This window comes from Bombina bombina, chromosome 11 (genome assembly GCF_027579735.1).
Source record: "Bombina bombina isolate aBomBom1 chromosome 11, aBomBom1.pri, whole genome shotgun sequence".
NCBI lineage: Eukaryota > Metazoa > Chordata > Amphibia > Anura > Bombinatoridae > Bombina > Bombina bombina.
The window spans coordinates 158,632,582-158,657,222 of NC_069509.1; positions in this window are offsets into that span (position 1 = coordinate 158,632,582).

Consider the following 24,641-nt stretch of genomic DNA (forward strand, 5'->3'; position numbering starts at 1 on the left):
AAAGGAAGCATTCGGTTAAGCATCAGGATAAAAACTATGTGTTCTATGGACTGGTTAAAAGGTAGGATAATTAACCTGAGACTCACACTCACTTAGGTATAATCTAATAATTAATTAAGAGTTAATTAGATGATTACACAAAACAGTTTATTAGACTGAAAGATTAATAGACATAAAAAATAGATAAGTAAGAGATAGTTTGCTCTGATGGTATAATAATTTATTTGTATAATAATTGAGCAGCATACAGCTAGCTATGGGACTCTAAAAAACATTCTAGCATTTAAACTAAAATACCAAAAGCTCAATCAAAAAGTCCATTAGACCTCCAAATGTGCAAATGTTTTATGATGTAACAGAAACTGAGACTCATGCATAGTAACAACAGATTATGCATTTTCCAACTTTACAAATTAACCAATGGTTGGACAGCTTATCTCTGCAAGTGAGCTAGGCAGTGAAGATATCTGTTCCCTCTTGGAATGTTAAAGGGACACTAAACCCATTTTTTTTTATTTCATGATACAGATAGACCATGCAATTGTAAGCAAATTCTAAGTTACTCCTTTTATCACTTTTTCTTTGTTCTTATCTGTATCTTTATTTAAAAAAAGCAGGAAGGAAAGTTTAAGAGACAGCCCATTTTTGGTTCAGGACTCTAGATAGCGCTTCCTAATTTGTGGGGTTATTTATTATTATTATCATTCTTTATTTATAAAGCGCCAACAGATTCCGCAGTGCTGCCCATGGGTACAAGGAAGGATAACAGAACAATGGAGAAACAATACTATAAAAGACACAATTTTACAGACAAATACAGGGGGAATTGAAGGCCCTATTCCCGTGGGAACTTACGATCTAGATGAGTTGCATTTAGCCACCAATCAGCAAGCTCTACCCATGTGCTGAACCAAAGATTGGCCGGCTCGTAAACTTACATTGCTGCTTTTCAAAATAAAGATACCAAAAGAACAAAGAAAAATTGTTAATAGGAGTAAATTAGAAAGTTGCTCAAAATGGTATGCTCTATCTGTATCATGAAAGAAAAAAATTGGGCACAGAGAACTTCACTGCCTAGCTCACTTGCAGAGATAAGCTTGGTTACTGCGTTTATCCCACTTAAAAAGGACTTAAAAAAAAAAAAAAAAACAATATTCAGTTGTAATGTTTGTATTGTATACCTTATGGCAACTGACTAGAGAAGCTTTTATTCAAATTTGTAGTAAGTGAGGAAATTAAGATATGTTTGAAGCTGCATAAATAAAATATTATTTCAGTTTTTTACTGTATTATTTAATTTGAGGATGATTTTAATTTACATTAGCACAGGAGTGCTTGGATTATGGGTGAATATTTAAATGTATAGTTGCATAAGTTTTGGGCAGGGTTTGGGAGGTCCTAGAATTCAAGGAAGAGACGCAGGTGAGAAGACCGGGCAGAGCTCCCAGCCTGTGGTAGTTCGGCATCATGTAGAACAGCTCTCTGAAAATCTCTTAAAGGGAGAGTAAATGTAAATAGGCATTTCCTTTCATTATTTATTTTGCCAGCTTTTACTGTAATTTACTTTTTAATATTGCAGTGTTTCCACTCCCCTCAGAGAGTAGTGAATTCTGTGGCATGCAAAAACCTGACACCTCTACATGCTACATAGTGATTGGCTGATATCAATAGGACCTTGTCCTGTCCATAAGAAAGTTAGATAAATAACATTCTACAGGCATTTCATGGGGTGTGTACTAGGCCTGCAAAACAATGCACATTTTACTAACAAAAGATAGTTTTTAATAGTTTTTAAACATTTCTTTTGCATGCAGGTCTTCTGTTATGCCATGAATAATTTCTGTTACTTGCATACAAAATTGATTTTAATGTCCCTTTAAAACACCCTTAGAAAACCTTGCTCTTTTTTATAGTTTTTATATGTTTTTCATTTGTTTCTATGTCTTTATTCAGATGTTTCTGATATATCGCTTACTAATTTATTAATTCAGCCAGCAAGACTTCTATTGGATTGGAAAGTTCAGTGTTTCTCAATTCCAGTGCCCAGGACACACTAACTGGACAGATTTTTAGAATTTCTGAACTAGTAAACAAGTAAAATAATTAGTATACATAGCTATTAACCTGCTCTGACCCAATATCAGGGCTTTTTTTCTGCCGGTATACAGCAATATGCCGTACTGGCACCTCTGCTATCAGTTTGAGGGAGAGCACAAATTTGGATTCTTGCAAAAAATTATCCATTACAGATGGTTTACAACGGTTCGTGTGATCCAGTTCCTAAAATTTCCCAGGATTGCACAAACTGGTAAGTAGTGATGCCATAGTTCTCTACTTGGATCAGTGCTGGGGCTTTCACAAAGGCCTCAGCAACCTGGGAATAGAGCGCACTATGTAGGGTCCATGTAGAGAGCACATGTGTTTAACTTGTTGGGAGAAAGGAGATGGACAGAACACCAACACTAACACTCAGATTACAATTTATGGGTGGGGATTTGAAAAGTGCACTCTTCGTATTACTGTGCACTTCAATATTTAATCATGGTTCTGTCAGGAATCATCATTCCCCCTGCTTTCACTGCCTACTAAGTTTCAGACATTTTTTTTTAAAAGACTCAGAGCCTTTAGTCAGATTCAGGGCTGAACTAATGCAGGTACAGGGAGGAGCATGCGCACCTAGGTACATAGCAGGTGACAGGCGGCATCCCTAGCATTAGCAGCAACATATTTATTTATTTTAAAATTCAATGCTCTCTTTACCTGCTCGCTGTAGCTCTCAGTGTACAGCACACTGGCTTTTAGAGAAATGATAGGGCAGACGTGTGAAGAGCAGGATAGCAGCTTGGTGTGAAAGAGGAGCAGAACGGTAGGATGTAGGGTAGCAGTTACCCTCTGCACAAATAGTATTTCCATTTGTACACATTATGAATACATTTATTAAGCAATGTGCTATCTTACCCTTTGGTTCTGATTGCAGTCTAGAGTGTAAGCTATGTTAGCAAGAGTCACCCATGTAATCTATGTCTATATTATATGATTATGGATATACCTGCCTTGCCCTTTACACTGAAGCTGATCACGCTTGTGCAGTGCTGTAAATTATAATGATGTGATATTATTTAGATCCTAGGGCAGAGTCTGCATGCAAGTTAGAAAACAGTAAAGTAGGGATCCAAACGAAGCAGCTTAAAAATCTTCAAAACTTTATTATCGACATCCTAAAAACAGCAAACTCAGTAAAATAACAGGTGAATATGTTCAGACTACATCGTCTAACGCGGTTCACCTTTTTCAGCCGTACTCATAGACCATAGCTGAAACGCGTTAGACAATGTAGTCTTAACATATTCACCTGTTATTTTACAGAGTTTGCTGTTTTTAGGATGTCGACAATAAAGTTTTAATGATTTTTAAGCTTCGTTTGGAACCCTACTTTACCGTTATCTATATTGCCTATGCAACAGTGTTTCATCTGGAAGGAGCTTATTGAATCCCAGGCAGCTGCTTTGAGAACCGTATGGTCATCGACAGTACTCTGATGATGTCATTCAGGTGGGCCGAAGACTGGAAGCGGTTTCAGTAATGGAGACATGTGAGTAATGGAGTCAAGAGAGTAGCGGGACGCCATTTGAGATTGGAAGCTTTATTCCTCTGCGGATACCTCTCTGAAGGATAGTGGGAGATGGTCGAGCTGCATGGTTGAGTTGTGCTGTAGAGCGAAAGACACAGCATTTGTAAAGTAAACCCACCAGCCGGATCTGGAGACAGCTTAGCGACCAAGCTATTAGAGAGGAGGTAGAGGTTAGCCTACAAGTTTTTGACGGATTACGAATATCGATACATCATACTGACACTAACCGCTTTTCTACATTGTGCCATAATTACACTTTCTGTATTTGGATATTATCTTTTTGGGGCATATTCACAAATACTGCAGGGACATTGATTTCTATTTTTGTATTTGAATCTGCATGCAAGTCCTACACTGAACATTTATCTCAACAGAACCTTTCCTGGAATTTGTTTGTTTAATCCGTTTATGACCAGAGTGAGCTAAGTATTGTACGTCCTTGCAGTTAGTATTCTTAAAGGGACATTTCACTCAAAATATACTACCTTTCACATTCAAGATCAGCATTAAAGGGACAGTCAAGTCAAAATTAAACTTTCATGATTTAGATAGGGCATGCAATTATAAACAACATTCCAATGTACTTTTATCATCAAATTTGCTTTGTTCTCTTGGTATTCTTTGTTAAAAGCTCCGCCTCTTAAATCACTGCATTTGGACAGTTTTCCACTGTTAAACAGTGCTTGTTCCTGTGTGTCATATAGATAACATTGTGCTCACTCCTGTCAAGCCTTTTTATGAGTCAGCACTGATTTGGCTAAAATGTATGTCTGTTAAAAGAACTGAGATAAGGGGCAGTCTGCAGAGGCTTAGATACAAGGTAATCACAGAGGTAAAAAGTATATTAATATAACTGTGTTGGTTATGCAAAACTGGGGAATTGGTAATAAAGGGATTATCTATCTTTATAATCAATAAAAATATTCAAGTAGACTGTCCCTTTAATAACCTATTTTGCCTGAAAAATATCATATATAAATTTATCATACATCAACAAGTAGGCATGGGCATTTAAATGCTCCTAAGGTTTCAATGTTGAACTTTCCCAGGAATAAATCTAGCTGTAAAAAGAGCCAATTGCCTCGAGTGGATGCCTTCTTCCACATTTGGATGCTAATGAAGCATCTGACTAACCATGCCTATCAATGAGTACCGGCACCAAAATCAAAAATTGCACTGCCCAAGGTAATACTGAAAATCTGGCCGATAAATGTGTCCTGAATACTGGAATTGAGATACACTGATTTAAACAAAGAAAGAAAATCCCCTGGGTTGATAGTCAGTGTATTCATATGACAATGGTGATGGATTGTAAAGGATAACTTGGTAGCTTGTGTAATTGTGTTTTGTCAACATTTCATGTAACCACCAACATATCCTTCTCTGTGTCACACATGTTGACAATTTATAAATGAATTCTTCTCCTATAAATATATTTTGTATCACAATATTGTATATGCTGTTTGGTTGTTTTAATATTTGTTATTGTATGTTTATTTAAAAATGTAATAAAAACAATATACAAAAAAAAATTAGGGGCGTATTACAAGTTAAAAGTAAAAAAAAATAGCGAATACCTACAACTTTGAACTTGTAATATGAGCACTATTTTGTGCGATATGATGTCCATTAGAAGTATAGCTAGAGCTACAGTGATGTTGAGGACACTAGCTCTTCTCTGGCAATATCAAGTTGCGCTCTTATGTTAGAGTGATCAAGTGATACTACTTAACGCGTCCTGCGCTATCATTAGCGTGCCACTTGTAATGTAACCCAGCTCTCTAATACAAATAAAATACAAAAAAGTCATTTTTATTTTGTTTGGGACACGCTGCTCTCATTATGCATGGATATCTTGCATTCACAATGTGTTTGCATTACTAATTTTGACATGAAATGGCTCACTGGAAAACCTTGTTACATTTTTTTTTTCACTGATGTTTTGATTTTTCTCTGCATTTGCTTTATTTCTTTTTAAAGCTTAGTAATTAATGAAGTGCTGTAATTTCCCCAGAGAAAACATTCTTAATTGCTCTGATTCTCACTTATGTCTTTAAGACATCCCTGATGGGATTGATTAATTTCAATTTGCATTCTTACAGTTTCTAATTGCAAAATAGCAGTCAATACACGAGGACAGTGTCTACTCATTTCACACACTCAAAAAGTGACACGTTTTATTCCATGACAAAAATGATCAGACAATGGTTTATTTTTATTGAAGAAATATTTCTTGAAAATGACAGATCAATAAAATGACTGCTGATTTGATATGAAGAATTTAAAGCCTCCTGGATATATTTAACCCTTGGGATGCCAGAGAGTTGCAATTTACTGCAGTCCTTCCATTTTGCCTGAAGGTTAAAGGAAACGAAGAAAACATTCTTGATTTACCTCGCGCCAACGTGAAGCACTAAAAATGGAGTCATAGGGGCCTATTTATTAAAGGTCTTGCGGACCTGATCTGACAGTGCGGATCAGGTCCGCAAGACCTCGCTGAATGCAGAGAGCAATACGCTCTCCGCATTTAACATTGCACCAGCAGCTCAATGGGCCGTCAGTAGGGAGCTGTCAATCAACCCGATCGTACTCAATCGGGTTGATTTCCGGCGAATCCTGTCCGTCTGCTCAGAGCAGGCGGACAGGGTTATGGAGCAGCAGTCTTTAGACCGCTGCTTCATAACTTGTGTTTCTGGCGAGTCTGAAGACTCGACAGAAACACGGGCCCACAAGCTCTGTACGGAGCGTGATAAATGGACCCCATAGGGGCATATTTATCAAGCTCCGTATGGAGCTTGATGCCCCGTTAAAGACCGCTGCTCCATAACCTGTTCACCTGCTCTGAGGCGGCGGTCAGAAATCGACAGAAATCAACCCGATCTAATACGATCGGGTTGATTGGTACCCCCTGCTAGCCGCCAATTGGCCGCGAATCTGCAGGGGGTGGTATGATAAATGCTGAGAGTGTAAGCTGTCGGCATTTATCGATGTGCAGCGGACATGATCCGATATATCGGATCATGTCCGCTCGCACAATCATAAATATGCCCCATACTGTATTTATCCTTAGCTGATTTAAACTCAGGTAAAAGGATATGAAACCAAAAAATGTTCTTTTGTGATTCAGACAGAATAAACCATTTTAACAAAAGTTTCAAATTTACTTCTATTATCAAATTTGCTTTGTTCCCATGATATTCTGTGTTGAAGAGATACCTAGGTAGGCATCTGGTGCACTACTTGAGAGGATATAGTGCTGCCATCTAGTGCTCTTGTAAATGGATAACATTCTAGAAAAACTGCTGCCATCTAGTGCTCTTGTAAATGGATAACATTCTAGAAAAACTGCTGCCATCTAGTGCTCTTGTAAATGGATAACATTCTAGAAAAACTGCTGCCATCTAGTGCTCTTGTAAATGGATAACATTCTAGAAAAACTGCTGCCATATAGTGCTCCAGACATGGGCCGGCTCCTAAGCATACGTCCTTGCTTTTCAACAAAAGATACAAAAAGAAAAAAGAAAATTGATAATAGAAGTAAATTAGAAAGTTGTTTAAAATTTTGGGTTTCATTTTCCTTTAAGAAAGGGAAATTGTGTTTTGGGTTCATAAAGCTTTAGTTTAAAAAGGCAATAAACATCTCTTGCTTTTATGTAAAAATTATTCTTATTTTATGCTCTCCAGAGAGAGCAAAAAGCCAATTCTGTAACCTGTATATACTGAAAATCCATTAGCTAATTTTGGTAACGTGCAGCACTTTAAAAACCTAGGTTACAGATTTTGTTTTTGTGTGGGACAAAGCCCTTTTTTTAGACAAAATCAAGTTATTTAATATCCATTTAAAGGGACACTCAAGTCTAAATTAAACTTTCATGATTCAGATGGAGCATGAAATTTTAAACAACTCTCAAATTTACTTCCATTAATAAAATGTGCATAATCTTTTTATATTTACAATTTGTGATTCACCAGTTCCTACTGAGCATGTGCAAGAATTCAGAGAATATACCCATCTGCATTTGTGATTGGATGATGGCTGTCACATGATACAGGAGGAGTAAAAATAGACATAACTTTGAATTTTGTCAGAAAAAAATCTACTACTCATTTGAAGTTTAGATTAAGTGCTATTGCATTGTCTTTTTACCATGTATTTGTTGATTATGCAAATATACTGTATCTACTGGTCCTTTAAGGTATGGTTCTTTTCATGATTACTTAATCATGCTATGCATACATCATTTCCTCTCCTTATAAACCCTCAAAAAGACACAGCCACTTGCATATAATTACCTATCAAATCTAACACCTGTACAGATTTATATTTCTCATATCACTTGATGTTTGATGTATGATGATTCCTTCAATATCTGTGTATTATTCTTTTTATAAAGTAATATGTTATCATTGTATACTCACTGTATTTTTTAAAGAAAAAAATAAGAAAGATATATGAGAAATATAAATCTGTACAGGTGTTAGATTTGATAGGTAATTATATGCAAGTGGCTGTGTCTTTTTGAGGGTTTATAAGGTGGAGAGGAAATTATGTATGTGTAGCATGATTAAGGGCATGTAGTCCGAAACGTTGCTGCTTTTTTTGTTGATGCTGCAATAAATTGGTAAATATTGATTACTGGAGTGCTGTTGTTTTCTTTGTATCTTGGATGTTACTGCTGGGTTTGTGCAGTACCCTGTTACAGCTTGTGCACCCAAATTACATAGTGTGTACTGGACAGTTTTTATTGAGGTTGAAATAGCATATTGGCAACAGTCTCATCAACAGGATACATTTTACAACATACATTATACTGGCATGACATAACACTTTAGGCACTTCATTTTTTAAATCTTATAGGTTTGCAAATTCCTCAAACAGGCAGGTCCAATCGTGGGACCAAAAGTGAAACAAAGCAATTGAGGACATGTCAACGTAGATAATAGCAAAAATTGCAATTTCATCTTATGTGGGATAAATACAGATTATGAAATGCATATACAATATCAATATAGTGAAGCATAATGAAGGCATCTAGGTAACTCTGTATAAATCGTCAATTGGGAAAATATGGAGCATAGCATCCCTCAGTTGTTATTTTAATCCAATAACCCATTAGCATTGAGCTTTTATTAGAACATAAGCAATCTTAAGACTATTGTCTTGAATAAACTTCAGGAAAGCAGGACATCACTACAAAATTGATGTTCCTGTGTTCAACCCCCGTGAGCCATTCTACATTGGTGTAGGGAAAAAACTAAGTCATGGCTCTACGGGTTGGGCAAAGACTACTAAACTCTGCCAAAAGGGTGTGCAGAGAAAAAGGGAATCATCCCTATCCGCACAGAAGTGATGGGGGGGGGGGGGGCAGAGGGAAGACCAAAAATAAGAAATCCTACTATTGTTACCTTACACTTCTAACATAGAACCTGAGAATATTGATAGAGCAACTAAACAAAGACAAATAACCATATGGACAGCTTAGAAGAGAGTATACATTTCAAACAAGAGCTCTAGGTTAATCATACATGGCAATATAAAAATGTTAACTTGGGCTAGGAAGAACATCAGATGCCTCCCCAGTATCATAATAGCATTCAGCTATTGAGGTTCTAAATTACATAACTAGTAATGATAAAATATATAGGCAACCATCTTGCCTATCCATGCAACATTGTTACTAAATATTTATACGTGTATGGGCTCTAGTCATCATGTAAGAAGTGGCAAGAAGTATAATATATATATAAGAACTCGTTCCACACAGGTGTATAACATCTAACATAGGTCTCCAGATTGACACCCATGAATATAGACAACTGTGTGTTGCCAACAGGGTGCTATAACACTCTGGAGCCTTAACATAGAATTAAACAGCATAGGGGCTCCCTAATCTATAAAAAGGAGATAGCAAATATAGGACTATCAGCTTACAGGTCTAGTGGCAGATTTCAGCACAGCTTGAGAGAAGATATGATAACAGACCATTAACTATTAAGAAGGCCAACGCTCCTAGACAAATATCTGATGTGATTTTAAATATAATATAGGAGGGGGCCACCATTCTCATATACGTCAGTATTAGGAGGAATTAACCTGTCTATGATACTGAGAGACTCCCAATTCATACAGGTATATGGGGTATGATCATAAGGCATAATCTGTCATTAATAACTCAGGTACAATTTGCAAATATATACATCAGGCTATCAGGCCCTCACACAATACCGCAATATACAGAGCAGGAGATAGAAAAAGGAAAAAAAATTTTTTAATAACTAGTGCTGATAGTAGCAGAATATCCCATATATATTCCAGAGTCTTATCCAATTCCCAGTCTGTTGTCAGAATTGCAGAAAAGCTGTACTCCCAGCCCTGCCGGGCCATCTTCCTGAAATGACTTGGGAGAAGAAATATTTGTATATAAACATGGATGTCCACAAACTGAAAGTCCCTATGTGTGGATAATTCTGCCGGACCAGGCCTCGTCAGAAATGGAGCCAAGAGACCACTACAATCATCTGAGCCGTGCAATAAGCCCGCAGGGCTAATGTCCGAGAGAGGCACGCACATCAGTGCACGAAAACTGCAGTGCCCCACAGAGCCCTCTCTCCTGTACAAGCATGCGAGCTGCGCTACCTCCCATAGTCGCAGGTCTCCTCCGATAGTAGAGAGAAAGCGGAGCCCCGGCTTGGGGTCCACACTCACCGGTATCAGTGACTGGTAGTGTGTCTGGGGATCTGTAAGCGCTGCGGTACACTGCGACTCCGGGGCTATTCTTTGCTTTTCAGTTGTTGTATTGCAGCGTATTCGCACCTCTTGGATTGTAGCGTTAAAGGCATCGAGCCTCTCATCTATCTTCCTCCCATACTCCTCCAATAGATCTCTGATGCCGGAGTATAACGTCTGGGCCTCCATGGCGGGCAGCAGTATCTCGTCTTCCAAGATGGCGCTGCAAAATGTGGCAGAGAGCTCCGTAGCAGAATTTCAGCTCAGTAGAATAGATACACCAACTAATTTTTTATCTCCATATCCCAGGCTTCTTCCCAAGTTAATGCCCTTTAGGGGCAAGCTGAAGAATTTAGATTTTACCAGGGATAAACTGCAATTTTTGAGGTTTGAGGTCAGGAGCTCCTGTTTAATGCGCCCTGTAGCTATGGCGGTTAACTCCGCCCCCCGAAATTTACTTTTTTGTTTTGTATACTTGTGGAGTGTCACTGTTCACCAAAGGAGTTGAAGGAACTGTCTTTTTAGCCATTTAGCAACTGATCTTTAAATTTAAGTTATCCAGAAACATTCAAAATGTCATTCACCTTTACAGTAGTGGAACTACTCAACAGGGGGTCCCCTAGTACAAATTGTTTTTGGGCCCCCAAAAGATAAATCACTATGTGCAATATTTATAATATACATGCTGCTCTGTATAAATATTTTGAGCATAGACAGGCAGACAGATAGATAGATAGATATAGACAGGCAGCAGACAGGGAGATAGACAGGCAGTAGATAGATAGATGATAGATAGATAGATAGATAGATAGATAGATAGATATAGACAGACAGCAGACAGGGAGATAGACAGGCAGTAGATAGATAGATAGATAGATAGATAGATAGATAGATAGATAGATAGATATAGACAGTCAGCAGACAGGGAGATAGACAGGCAGTAGATAGATAGATAGATAGATAGATAGATAGATAGATAGATAGATAGATATAGACAGACAGCAGACAGGGAGATAGACAGATAGATAGATAGATAGATAGATAGATAGATAGATAGATAGATAGACATATAGACAGATAGATAGACAGGATTATCAAAAACAAAACTTTTAATACATCAAATAACCAATTATCTTAATTCTAATTAAACTAAAATAAATAAATAAATAAATAAATAAGCAAATAAACAAACATTATTTAAACATAAATGATTCAGAGAGGATTCATACTATTGTTGCAGATACGTCCTTTTGCACAACTGTACTTCACACAGTGCGTTTGACAAACAAAACAAACACATTTTCATAATATTGAACAAGGGGACTTTTAGAAAACCATTTCTTTTGTCTTCTAGTTTTCTATTCAAAGAAACAAACATTTTTTAAAGTTATAAAGAAAATTGTGAAATACGTGTACCTTTAAACAGCAATATTTTTGTTTATAATCTTAATTTCTCATTTAAAGTGAACTAAATGCTGAAAATTGTTTATACATGTTAAATAGACAGATGGTCAGACATATAGATAGATATATAGATAGATAGATAGATAGATAGATAGATAGATAGATAGATGATAGTTAGATGATAGATAGATAGATAGATAGATAGATAGATAGATAGATAGATAGATAGAAGGTTCATCCATTATTTTTCAATAAATTCCATACTATTTATTCCATGGGACACATTAATTAAGCAGCGATAAATATATCTTATTTTACACTGATTTAATTATCATTTGACTTCATGGGATGTGTTTACAGTTCATAAGTGTTGAGTTTTGCAGCTATTGTTACATTTTCACTTGCAACTTACAAACCTTTTATTATGTCTAATTACATCTATTTAGAATTATCTTTATATGTAACAAGTAAACGAATCCCATCTCTACAGGAGACCAAAAGCTGCCATCACACATTGTGTTAGAAAATCAGTTTTAGACAGAAATCCCCCAATGTATTGTCTGATTTCTCCAGATCCTGTCCCTAGTCAGCTCAACGGTAGCTTTGCAAGGCAAGCCTGTGACAAGCTGTCCCTTGTGATATACTTCAATGCTTCTTATAATAGGAAGGACACATACAATGTCAGAATCATCTATCCACAAAAGTCTCAGTCTTGTTTTTTTCAGACACAACATTTATTTTGTATCCTTACATAAAACAAATAAAATTAAACCTACGCTCCTATCCCCGAGAGACACTGCTCCAATGTTTTCGAAAGGACTTTGCAAAATGTACAAATTACACAAGCATCATAAAAATTGATTTCACCCCTGTTTGGTGGTAGTGCAATATAATTGGTAGCCCCTGAAAATGGTGATATAGCAACTAGTGTGGTAGCCCCTGACAAGGTGATATAGCAACTAGCGTGGTAGCCCCTGACATGGTGATATAGCAACTAGCGTGCTAGCCCCTGACATGGTGATATAGCAACTAGCGTGCTAGCCCCTGACATGGTGCTATAGCAACTAGAATGGTAGCCCCTGACATGGTGATATAGCAACTAGCGTGGTAGCCCCTGACATGGTGATTGAGCAACTAGCATGGTAGCCCCTAACATGGTGATATAGCAACTAGCGTGGTAGCCCCTGACATGATGATATAGCAACTAGCGTGGTAGCAACTGACATTGTGATTGAGCAAGTAGCATGGTAGTCCCTAACATGGTGATATAGAAACTAGCATGGTAGCCCCTGGCATAGTGATATAGCAACTAGAATGGTAGCCCCTGACATGGTGATAAATCAACTAGCCTGCTAGCCCCTGACATGGTGATATAGAAACTAGCATGCTAGCCCCTGACATGGTGATATAGCAACTAGAATGGTAGCCCCTGACATGGTGATATATCAACTTGCGTGGTAGCCCCTGACATGGTGATATAACAACTAGAATGGTACCCCCTGACATGGTGATATAGCAACTAGCATGGTAGCCCCTGACATTGTGATTGAGCAACTAGTATGGTAGCCCCTAACATGGTGATATAGCAACTAGCTTGGTAGCCCCTGACATGGTGATATAACAACTAGAATGGTAGCCCCTGACATGGTGATATAGCAACAAGCATGGTAGCCCCGACATGGTGATATAGCAACTAGCGTGGTAGCCCCTGACATGGTGATAAAGCAACTGGCATGGTAGCCCCTGACATGGTGATAAAGCAACTGGCATGGTAGCCCCTGACATGATGATATAGCAACTAGCATGGTAGCCCCTGACATTGGGTTAGTACAGCCATTGTGGTAACCACATTCATGGTGATATAGCAACTATTGTGGTATCCCCTGACATGGTTATAGTACAGCTAGTGTGGTTACCCCATACATGGTGATATAGCAATTATTGTGGTAGCCCCTGACATAGTTATATAACAAAAAGCATTGTAGCCCCTGACATGGTGAAAGTACAGCCAGTGGTAACCACATACAATGTAATATAGAAACTATTTTGGTAACCCCTGTTATGGGGCTATAGCAACTAATGTGGAAACCCCCGACATAGTGATATAGGAACTAGTGTGGTAACCCCTGACATAGCGATATAGCAACTGGCATGATAGCCCCTAATGTGGTGATATAGCAACTAGTGTTGTAGCCCCTGACATGGTGATATAGCAACCAGCGTCTTAGCCCCTTGCATGGTGATATAGCAACCAACGTTGTAGCCCCTGACATGGCAATATAGCAACCAGCGTTGTAGCACTTGACATGGTGATATAGCAACCAGCGTTGTAGCACTTGACATGGTGATATAGCAACTAGCATGGTAGCCCCTAACATAGTGATATAGCATCTAGCGTGGTAGTCCCTGACATTGCGATATAGCAACAAGCGTCATAGCCCCTGACATGGTGATATAGCAACCAGTGTTGCAGCCCTTGACATGGTGATATAGAAACTATCCTGGTTGCCCCTGACATGGTGATATAGCAACTAGCGTGGTAGCCCTTGACATGCTGATACAGCAACTAGCGTAGTAGCCCCTGACATGGTGATATAGCAACTAGCGTGGTAGCCCCTGACATGGCGATATAGCAACCAGCGTCATAGCCCCTCACATGGTGATATAGCAACTAGCGTGGTAACCCCTGACATGGTGCTATAGCAACTAGCATGGTAGCCCCTGACATGGTGATATAGCAACTAGAATAGTAGCACCTGACATGGTGATATAGCAACTAGCGTGGTAGCCCCTGACATGGTGATATAGCAAATAGCAACTAGCGTTGTAGCCCCTGACATGGTGATATAGCAACTAGCATAGTAGCCCCTGACATGGTGATATAGAAACTAGCATGGTAACCCCTGACATGGTGATATAGAAACTAGCATGGTAGTCCCTGACATGGTGATATTGTAACCAGCATTGTAGCCCCTGACATGGTGATATAGGAACTAGCATGGTAGCCCCCGGCATGGTGATATAGGAACTAGAGTGGTAGCCCTTGACATGGTGATATAGCAACCAGCATTTTAGCCCCTGACATGGCGATATAGCAACTGACATGGTAGCCCCTAACATGGAGATATAGCAACTGGCATGGTAGCCCCTGGCATGGTGATATAGGAACTAGCATGGTAGCCCCTGACATGGTGATATAGCAACTGGCATGATAGCCCCTGACATTGTGATATAACAACTGGCATAGTAGCCACTGACATGGTGATGTAGGAACCAGCCTGGTAGCCTCTGACAGCATGGGAAACCATAAACAGAACATTGATATGGAAGTCAGTAGATATATTCAGATTTGAACCAATGCAACAGATCATTAATTTTGCTATTTTCTTTGCCTTCATTTCCAAAGACAAAATGGGCCATCCTTTTAATAAACTAATAAACAAATGCCCACAATACAAACATTTAGTTAGATTAGTTAAAACCATTACTCTAGGAGGTAACAGGCCAGGACTAAGTAAAGGGCAAACAGGGCATTTTGCCAGGTGGGTTAAAGCCAGTTGTTGGCCGGGCTGATGCCTTAGCCCTGACCAGTCTCTATTTGTGCATGATGCATGTCCATCCCTGCCCTGCCTCTAATTACCTTACTGTATCTGTTAGCCAGGTCAGGTCCAAACCAGCCTCATTCAGGTGCCTGTTATTTTGAGTAACTGTGATTACACAGTCTGATTAATAATAAGCACTTGATTTAAATGTGGACTTCAATAGCTTTTGTTTTTTGTTACTTTTCACTTTCCAGTTAAACCAAACAACTTTACAAACTAATTTTGGATGAAATAAAATTATTTTTTATTTCTATGCTTATATCTAGAAACCAGTAAACATAGTAGGAGCGTACCCAAAGTTAAGCAAGTTGATCAACAGAGGATCTATTTCAGTTTGCTCATTTATTTTTATTTTTGTGTCCCTGTACAAAGTTTCAGAATTTCTTTACCCATTAAAAAGAAAACAAGACAAAGAAAATACTGGATCTAGGACAGTATCTGGTTAGATAGAGGCATTGCACATGAAAACCAGAAGTATAGATAAGCAAAGAGTAGCAACCCAGTAACACAAGTATACCCATAATCCTGCAGCGCAATACATAGGCATTGAGCACAATAAAACAGAGTATATACATATGTACTATGTAGCACCAATTATACACCGCCTCTTGACACAAATGATTTACAAATGAGGATGTGCAACATAAATAACACAGGCAGCAGGCGGCAAGGTGTAACCCAAGTCATGTAAATATATATATATATAAATATATGTGTGTGTGTGTATATATATATTTGTGTGTGTATACCGTATATATACTGTATATGTGTATGTATATTATGTGTGTGTGTATGTATGTATATATATTTACATACAAAGAGAGAAGCACTCTACCAGGAACGAACAACAGCTCATTAGCTAGTTCTATGGCGATTTACCACCCGGAAGCAGCCTCTTTTAGACCAGTGTGCTTTTCACAAAGGAAAACTTTCCTTAAGTATATCAGTCTGATCCCGCCAAGTAAGGTCAGTCCAACCCCGAAATACCAGGCAATTCTCTTCTGAACAAGGAACATGACAACCCCAGATGATCATTTCGTCCTCCTATGGGCCTTGTCAGTGAGGCGCAGCCACATTCCTCTAAGCACACTGGGCAAGGAGTCCACGTCTGGTTTTCCCCATCACCCATAGGGAGACTTCCCCAGGGTCATATTAATTTGCATAAAAAGAGAGAAGCACCAGGAACAAACAACAGCTCATTAGCTAGTTCTATGGCGATTTACCTCCCGGAAGCAGCCTCTTTTAGACCAGTGTGCTTTTCACAAAAGAAAACTTTCCTTAAAGGACAGTCTAGTATAAATTAAACTTTCATTAATCAGATACGACTTTTAATTTTAATCAACTTTCCAATTTTCTTTTATCATCAAATTTGCTTTTTTATCTTGGTATTCTTAGTTTAAACTAAACATGTAGGCTCATATGCTAATTTCTAAGCCTTTGAGGGCTGCCTCTTATCACATGCTTTTTAAATCGCTTTTCAACACAAAGAGACAGAAAGTACACGTGGGCCATATAGATAACACTGTGTTCAGGCACAGGGCGGTTATTTAAGATTTAGCACAAAACAATGCTAAATTTAAGACAATAGATTATAAACAGTCACCGTCATGCGATCAGGGGGCTGGAAGAAGGTTCCTAGATACAAGGTAATCACAGAGGTAAAAAGTATATTAATATAACTTTGTTGGTTATGCAAAACTGGGGAATGGGTATTATCTATCTTTTAAAACAATAACAATTCTATGGTAGACTGTCCCTTTAAGTATATCAGTCTGATCCCGCCAAGTAAGGTCAGTCCAGCCCCGAAATACCAGGCAATTCTCCTCTGAACAAGGAACATGACAACCATAGACAATCGTTTCGGCCTCCTATGGGCCTCATCAGTGAAGTGCAGCCACATTCCTCCAAGCACACTCTAAGTGTATTCAGTCTCCCTATGGGAAAAAGGGGAAACCAGACATGGACTCCTTGCTCAGTGTGCTTAGTGGAATATGGCTACACCTCACTGATGAGGACCAATGAAGGACGAAATGATCGTCTGGGGTTGCTGTGTTCCTTGTTCAGAGAGTAATTGCCTGGTATTTTGGCGTTAGACTGACCGTAATGGACGGGATCAGACTGATATGCTACAGGAAATTTCATCTCTGTGAAAAGCATTAGTGAGCTAAAAGAAGCTACACCTAGGTGGTAAATCGCCATAGAACAGGCTAACAATAGTATTGAGCCAGTTGTTTGTTCCTGTGAGTGTGCTTTTCTCTGTGTGTATTTAGTCTCCCTATGGGAAAAAGGGGAAACCAGACGTGGACTCCTTGTTCAGTGTACTTAGAGGAACATGGCTACACCTCACTGACGAGGTCCAATGAAGGACAAAATGATCATTTGGGGTTGCTGTGTTCCTTGTTCAGAGAGGAATTGCCTGGTATTTCGGCGCTGGACAGACCATAATGGGCGGGATCAAACTGATATGCTATAGGAAAGTTCTTCTCTGTGAAAAGCATTACTGGGCTAAAAGAAGCTACACCTAGGTGGTAAATCACCATAGAACAGGCTAACAATAGTATTGAGCCAGTTGTTCATTCCTGTGAGTGTGCTTTTCTCTGTGTGTATTTAGTCTCCCTATGGGAAAAAGGGGAAACCAGACGTGGACTCCTTGCTCAGTGTACTTAGACGAATATGGCTACACCTCACTGACGAGATCCAATGAAGGCCAAAACAATTCTCCGGGGTTGCTGTGTTCCTTGTTCAGAGAGGAGTTGTCTGGTATTTCTGTGCTGGACTGACCGTAATGGGAGGGATCAAATTGATATGCTATAGGAAAGTTCTTCTCTGTGAAAAGCATTACTGGGCTAAAAGAAGCTGCACCCAGGTGGTAAATCGCCATAGAACAGGCTAACAATATTATTGAGCCAGTTGTTTGTTCCTGTGAGTGTGCTTCTCTCTGTGTGTATTTAGTCTCCCTATGGGAAAAAGGGGAAACCAGACGTGGACTCCTTGCTCAGTGTACTTAGAGGAATATGGCTACACCTCACTGACGAAACCCAATGAAGGCCAAAACGATCCTCTGGGGTTGCTGTGTTCCTTGTTCAGAGAGGAATTGTCTGGTATTTCGGTGCTGGACTGACCTTAATGGGAGGGATCAGACTGATATGATACAGGAAAGTTCTTCTCTGTGAAAAACATTACTGGGCTAAAAGAAGCTGCACCCAGGTGGTAAATCACCATAGAACATGTTAACAATAGTATTGAGATAGTTGTTTGTTCCTGTGAGTGTGTTTCTCTCTGTGTGTATTTAGTCTCCTTATGGGAAAAAGAGTAAACTAGACGTGGACTCCTTGCTCAGTGTGCTTAGAGGAATATGGCTACACCTCACTGACGAGGCCCAATGAAGGCCGAAACGATTGTCTGGGGGTTGCTGTGTTCCTTGTTCAGAGAGGAATTGCCTGGTATTTCGGCGCTGGACTGACCTAATGGGCGGGATCAAATTGATATGTTATAGTAAAGTTATTCTCTGTGAAAAGCATTACTGGGCTAGAAGAAGCTGAACCCAGGTGGTAAATCGCCATAGAACAGGCTAACAATAGTATTGAGCCAGTTGTTCCTTCCTGTGAGTGTTCTTCTCTCTGTATGCATTTAGTCTCCCTATGGGAAATAGGGGAACCCAGACGTGGACTCCTTGCTCAGTGTGCTTAGAGGAATATGGCTACACCTCACTGACGAGGCCAAATGAAGGCTGAAACGATCATCTGGGGTTGCTGTGTTCCTTGTTCAGAGAGGAATTGCCAGGTATTTCAGCGCTGGACTGACCGTAATGGGCGGGATCTGACTGATATGCGTCAGGAAAGTTCTTCTCTGTGAAAAGCATTACTGGGCTAAAAGAAGCTACATCTAGGTGGTAAATCGCCATAGAACAGGCTAACAATAGTATTGAGCCAGTTGTTTGTTCCTGTGAGTGTGCTTTTCTCTGTGTGTATTTAGTCTCCCTATGGGAAAAAGGGGAAACCAGACGTGGACTCCTTGCTCAGTGTACTTAGAGGAATATGGCTACACCTCACTGACGAGACCCAATGAAGGCCAAAATGATCTTCTGGGGTTGCTGTGTTCCTTGTTCAGAGAGGAATTGTTTGGTATTTCGGTGCTGGACTGACCGTAATGGGAGGGATCAGACTGATATGCTACAGGAAAGTTCTTCTCTGTGAAAAGCATTACTGGGCTAAAAGAAGCTGCACCCAGGTGGTAAATCACCATAGAACAGGCTAACAATAGTATTGAGCCAGTTGTTCATTCCTGTGAGTGTGCTTCTCTCTGTGTGTATTTAGTCTCCCTATGGGAAAAAGGGGAAACCAGACGTGGACTCCTTGCTCAGTGTGCTTAGAGGAATATAGCTACACCTCACGGATGAGGCCCCATGAAGGCCGAAACGATCGTCTGGGGTTGCTGTGTTCCTTGTTCAGAGAGGAATTGCCTGGTATTTTGGCGCTGGACTGACCGTAATGGGCGGGATCAGACTGATATGCTACAGGAAAGTTTTTCTCTGTGAAAAGCATTACTGGGTTAAAAGAAGCTGCACACAGGTGGTAAATCACCATAGAACAAGCAAACAATAGTATTGAGCCAGTTGTTCTTTCCTGTGAGTGTGCTTCTCTCTGTGTGTATATATATATATATATATATATTTATATATATATATATATATATATAGTGTTATTAAATTAATTTAGCTATATATCCCTATAACCCTCATTATATCCCTTTTATTTTAGTTTTAGTTTATTATTTTTAATTATTTTATCATGCAGACCTTTCAGCATCCTGTACTAAAAAATCAGGACCAGCAGACAGATAGAAGGGTGATCTTGGTTGTGATGGGGGGGGGGGCGGGGATGATGGAATGAAATTTGGGTAACCAAAATTTTGGGTTTATCAGACAGGGGTAGTTTCAATGTGCCCATGGGTGTGGTTTGGCTCTTCATGAGCAGAGTCAGTAGTGTAAGTTTGTAACGGTTTTTAGGGCCTTTTTATGGTGAGATAAATTGGCATTTGGAGCTCTTGAGCATGCCCTACCTTCTATATTAGTTAGTCTCTAGATTTTATTTGCATTTGATTGTTTAACAACAACAGTGGAAAATTGTTAGCAACATAACTAGCTTCCTTGTTATACACTTGAATATAGAAATAAAATGTTTTTCTTTCCTTTGATAGGTACTAGCCAGTAGTGTTGATATACAGAGTATTTGTACAAAATACAATTTAAAAAACATATTTTGAAACATTTTCAACAGCCTAATAAACATTTTACACTTCATCAACCAGCACTTGTATATTCACAAGGGCTAAATAGAACTATTGAAATAAAAATGGGGAGATGATTTCCAGTGAATTCCCCCCACTTAATTAGCTTTTTATGTCAATATTTCCCTTCTCTGAGGACTAGTCAAGTAAATTGTTCCTTTCAACCACTTATCTAGAACACATGTAATGAGATTAATTAATTACATATGTAGCCCCTGCTCTATATTCCATGAAGCTGTTTTCCCTTTGCTGTGCGGGAATGAATGATGCAGAGAAATGACTGCACCACTTGCATACAAAATGCACCTGTGTATCCAACGCTGATAAATAACATGACAATAAATACAAATATGTAGTAACAGCCTGTAGAAGACAGCAGATTATAAACATATAGGATTTAGAGATGTGCGTTTGTTTGTAGACGGATGCACATTCGTTCCGAAAATTGGAGTTTAATTTTCTTAAACGAAAATAAATCATAATAGATGCACCATCAAAATTTAAATGAAACGAAAAAATACTGATAAAATTCGCCAGTATTTATTTGTTTTATTTAAATTAATTTTAAAGGATTAATACTTACCTTAATGCGTTTTGGAGAGCATGCTAACCCGATAATCTGCTAGCCGCACTATCAGAAGGCTTACCATGCTCGGCAGCTAGGACAGGGCTCTGGCAAAAAGAGGATTGGGTTAGCGCCTTCTCTAGAGAGCGTTAAGTATAAACCCTTAATGAGAGAATAGAAATATGTATATCCTGCGCAAAAAACAGAGAGGGAAGGGGACAGGGGATGATCCTCTGGCTCTCCTCAGCGGGTACCCTAGTGGACCCAGCAAGTAAGACACAAAATAAGGGGGGTGGAGGGGAGCGCCAAATAAGGCTTAGGAAGGGGACTGTAAATTACACAATAGGTACAATAAATATGTAGAAGTACTAAAAACCTAAAATTTAAAATTTAAAACCTAAAATTTTATTCAACAATATGTTAAAATATATGATGTCCTCACAAAACAATAACAATAAATAAAAGACTATTCATGGATCCATGTTACAATAATGAAAAATACACATAAAAACACATAAAAACAAATGATGAATGAATAGAGAGTGGCCTGCAGTGCCGCCCCTATGCGTTGAATGGGTGTTAGTAAGCTCAAAGTGCACAGTTAGTGTTCCTGGTGTTACACAGTGAGTGTTCCTGATATTACTACTAGTTCTTGTATGTCCAAATAGGTGAAAAGATGTTGAAAAAAGTTGGGATAATCCAAAAAATGGGTAGTGAAAAAACAGTGTCCTATCCTGTGTCCAAAGATGATAAAAGTTGTGATAAGATGGTGACAAAAAAGGATATGTGGTGATGCAAAAATTCCAATAAGGTGGTAAACTGTTCCAAAAGCTTAAAAAATTTAAAAAATTAAAAAAAAAAAAAAAACTTTAGAAAACATGTTTGATTGTTGAGTGTCTATCAATCCAAAAAGTGATTAAGTGCAATAAAAAAGTGGTTGATTGTAAAAAATACAAAAAACATATAAAAACCTGAAAAAAAGAACAAACAATACTATAACATATACAAATTTTAAAGTGCATATATCAGTATTTAGCTTACTCAAATCAGTCGACGCGTTTCGGCCTTCTACTCCTGGCCTTTATCAAGACTGGTGTTATGAGCAAGCTTTCAGAATTTATAGTAAATGTGGCTGATGTTTGGGCGCCAAAAACGTGTAGGCCACGCCCCTTTCCTGTTGAAATGTATTATGGGTATGGGCAAGAGTTTCACTGACCGTGTGTCATCAAAAAATATGTAACTTACATTTGTCAAAATATTCTACCTGTATTCCCTGAGACTTTTAATAAGACCTCCTTTTTGAAACTGTTATTTGTTAATGAACTTTCTTTATTTTACTGATTTGTATACTTCCTGTTATGTTTCATCTGTTCACTTCCGATTTTAGTCTCTTTTTTCTCTTTTTCTTTTTTTCTTCTATTACTGATGTCAGTAGAATTCTTTACTTCTATATTGGGATAAGGCTATCATACCTATGTGGATCCTATTATTTATTCTTATTTGTCTACAGATATTTCGCTAACTTTGTTTACTTTGTTGGATTTCTGGTTTCGCTATTTCAGCTTCCGGTTTCGCTATATCTACTTCCGGTTTCGTAGCTTCCAATAAGGGGTATTTACTAGGTGCTTATGTTTACCTCTCTGACTTCCGGTATCAATATTTCTAGCGCTTCCGGTTCCATGATTCCCTATTTTATTATTGCAATAAATACGGTGTTGAATCCACCATATAAGGATATAAAGATATAAAAATCGGATTCATTCACTATCTACATTAGTTTACTTGTAGACCTTTCAGGTAGTATAAGCTACCACATATCTCTACCACAGAGATATGAAATTCTGTGGAATAGAAATTGTGAGAAAAAATTGGAGAGGAGGGAATCATGAACAGAAATTACTTCTACAAGAATCCAAATGGATTTTTTCCCTCAACTGCCTCTACCCTAAGGGTTTAAATAACAAAGAAGATCTCTCCCATCTATTTAATCTCACGAAGTAAGGCACATTTAGCAGCTAATAATGATACATAAGTCGCAATCTTTCCATATCTCAATTTGATCATTAAGCATCCACCTTAATGATTAGGCTTAATACAAGTGTAAGAAATTACACAGACATATTTTCAGTAATATCTGTGATGGATGAGGAATACTCTTAGAGTACACCATTATAGCATCTTTATATTTAGCTCTCATTATATCAGTTCTTGTACATATTAATAACATTCAGTCTGACTAAGATAACCATACAGCACATGGAGACTTTGGTACTCCATACACATTTCCACAAGAGATTCCATTTCCCAGTCTGAAGTCAGTAGTAGAAGTCCAGCATCTTATACTAACCTAATTATAGTAAATGAAAATCTCCCTATTTAACCAAGGTGATGTCATCGGTTTCCTCAGGTTTTTAAACATTATGTACATGATTATCTTTCATATTGTTTTTTCATACTGTGTTTTTAAACTATTTATATTGTGTTTTTTATATGGTGATTTTTTATACTGTGATCTCCAACTGTATTTTTTAACCTATATTTTTTAACCTTTATAATTTCACTCATAGTATAATTTTAAGTATCGTTTATTTGATCAGTGTGGTTCGTATGAAAAGTGTCTTTTATAATTGGCAACATCTCTTTATCATTTTTTATTGCCATCTTGCATATATAGCCCGAAAATCGGAAATTACACTCCAAGTGGTAGCTTATACTACCTGAAAGGTCTACAATTAAACTAATGTAGATAGTGAATGAATCCGATTTTTATATCTTTATATCCTTATATGGTGGATTCAACACCGTATTTATTGCAATAATAAAATAGGGAATCATGGAACCGGAAGCGCTAGAAATATCGATACCGGAAGTCAGAGAGGTAAACATAAGCACCTAGTAAATACCCCTTATTGGAAGCTACGAAACCGGAAGTAGATATAGCGAAACCGGAAGCTGAAATAGCGAAACCGGAAATCCAACAAAGTAAACAAAATTAGCGAAATATCTGTAGACAAATAAGAATAAATAATAGGATCCACATAGGTATGATAGCCTTATCCCAATATAGAAGTAAAGAATTCTACTGACATCAGTAATAGAAGAAAAAAAGAAAAAGAGAAAAAAGAGACTAAAATCGGAAGTGAACAGATGAAACATAACAGGAAGTATACAAATCAGTAAAATAAAGAAAGTTCATTAACAAATAACAGTTTCAAAAAGGAGGTCTTATTAAAAGTCTCAGGGAATACAGGTAGAATATTTTGACAAATGTAAGTTACATATTTTTTGATGACACACGGTCAGTGAAACTCTTGCCCATACCCATAATACATTTCAACAGGAAAGGGGCGTGGCCTACACGTTTTTGGCGCCCAAACATCAGCCACATTTACTATAAATTCTGAAAGCTTGCTCATAACACCA